Source organism: Clupea harengus, chromosome 20 (genome assembly GCF_900700415.2).
Source record: "Clupea harengus chromosome 20, Ch_v2.0.2, whole genome shotgun sequence".
Lineage (NCBI taxonomy): Eukaryota > Metazoa > Chordata > Actinopteri > Clupeiformes > Clupeidae > Clupea > Clupea harengus.
Window position 1 is genome coordinate 7,478,537 of NC_045171.1, and position 2,182 is coordinate 7,480,718.

Below are 2,182 nucleotides of genomic sequence, written 5' to 3' on the forward strand. Positions count from 1 at the left end.
CGCTCGCACGCACACACACACATCTCTCCATCTGTCTCTCTAGGCACCTTAGGATGAGATTTCTGTCACCTGCTTGCCTAAGTGGTCACATGGAAACAATGCCGGCACCAGGAATTGCTGAAAATGAAGGACGCATTGAAGAGGAGCGGCACAATGAAAGAATTGGAAAGAGAAGACGGAGAGTGAGAGAGAGAGAGAGAGAGAGAGAGAGAGAGAGAGAGAGAGAGAGAGAGAAAGAGCGAGGGGAGAGAAAGAAGTGAAAGGTGTGAATTCCTGTAAACGGCAGCCCAGTCAGTGCATTATCACATCGGCATGTTCGCCTGCATTCAAAGCCGTACTGATAAACCTCCTGTCTAAGTGGCGCACAGACACGACCCACACAGCTGCCGATCGGCAGAGCCTGTGCCAGGACATGGGGCCGGCAGCACGACTGCCGCGGAGAGGCTGTGCACGAGATGGGTGGTAGCACGCAAAACTCTCCCATCAACAACCAAACAAACTCAACTAAATAGCAAATAATGAAAATAGGTTTAATAAATCTATAAATATATATAAAACATAATGTAGAATTGAATAAAGCCTTAAATCGTTTAAAGGTAAACATGGACAAAAAGGCTGCTGTGTTGTTTGCCTCTCTGGCTCTCTCTCCTCCCTCCACCATCACCTCTCTGCACCGCCCCCCCCCCCCATGGTGCAGACACCCGTCTCTCCTGGGGCCTGGACTGCACCCCCCCCTCCCCCCCTTTAAAACACATTCCAGCATCCACCGCCCCGCCAAAGTCCGCCGATGAGGAGAGAGAGAGAGAAGCCATCAATCTCTTTCTCCTTCTTCTCTTTTCTGCACTTTATTGCATTCCTTCCCATTCCATTGGACTGTGTCCCTCGCTCCATCCATTTCCCTCCCTCTTTCCATATCATTCCCTTCGACGTTCTTCCTCCTTGCTCATTCCCCTTCGCTATCTCCTCTCCCTCACTCTGGCCATGGCTCTGCTATCTCACACTCTCTCGCTCACTCTTTCCTTCTTTTTCTCTAAGGCCCCTGTTATCTCATCCTTCTCTCTCTCTCTTTCTCTCTCTCTCTTTCTCTCTCTCTCTTTCCGTTTCTCTCCTCTGTCTGCCTTCCTCTAAGGTCCCCATGGTATCTCATCCTTTCTCCCTCTCCTTCTCTCACTCATTCTTTTTCCCCCTCTCCTTCTCTTTCTCTCTCTTCCTCTGAGGCCCCCCCGCTATCTCCTCCTTCCCCTCTCTCTCTCTCTCTCATTCTCTCTCTCCTTCTCACTAAGGGCTCTGTGCTATCTTTCCCCTCTCTCACCCCTCTTGCACTGTCTTTTCTCGTCCTGCTCAGCCTCTTTAACCCCATGAGATCATCCCTTTGCCTTTCAGACCTCTTTCTCTTGCTGACTCGCTCTCTCACCCCCCCTCCCTCTTTCTCCCTCTCGCTTCCTCTCTCTCTTTCTTCTAAGGCCCCTCTGTTATCTCATCCTCTCTTTTTCTCTCTCTCTCTCCCTCCGTCTCTCATTTGCCCCTCTCCTTCTTTGTCCTCTCTTTATCCTGGATGCCTCATTTTCACATGAAATGTATGCAAATGCCCTGCCGTCTCGCCTGCACTCCTCTCTGGGGTGCTGCTGATGCCCCTGTGCGCCCCTCACCTCCTCCACTCCTCTCTCCACCCTCACCTCCCCACTCCTCTCTCTCCACCCTCACCTCCTCCACTCCTCTCTCTCCACCCTCACCTCCTCCACTCCTCTCTCTCTCCACCCTCACCTCCTCCACTCCTCTCTCTCTCCACCCTCACCTCCTCCACTCCTCTCTCTCTCCACCCTCACCTCCTCCACTTCCTCTCTCTCCACCCTCACCTCCTCCACTCCTCTCTCTCCACCCTCACCTCCCTCACCTCCTCCACTCCTCTCTCTCTCCACCCTCACCTCCTCCACTCCACTCTCTCCACCCTCACCTCCTCCACTCCTCTCTCTCCACCCTCACCTCCTCCACTCCTCTCTCTCTCCACCCTCACCTCCTCCACTCCTCTCTCTCTCCACCCTCACCTCCTTCCACTCCTCTCTCTTCCACCCTCACCTCCTCCACTCCTCTCTCTCTCCACCCTCACCTCCTCCACTCCTCTCTCTCCACCCTCACCTCCTCCACCCTCTCTCTCTCCACCCTCACCTCCTCCATCCTCTCT

At 53.6% G+C, this 2,182-nt stretch overlaps 1 protein-coding gene across 1 annotated transcript in view; it reads left to right on the forward strand.

Annotated features, from left to right (window-relative positions):
* The window catches only part of LOC122128565 (teneurin-2-like), a 23,600-nt gene that overhangs the window by 1,351 nt on the left and 20,067 nt on the right, over positions 1 to 2,182 (forward strand). The window lies entirely within an intron of this gene.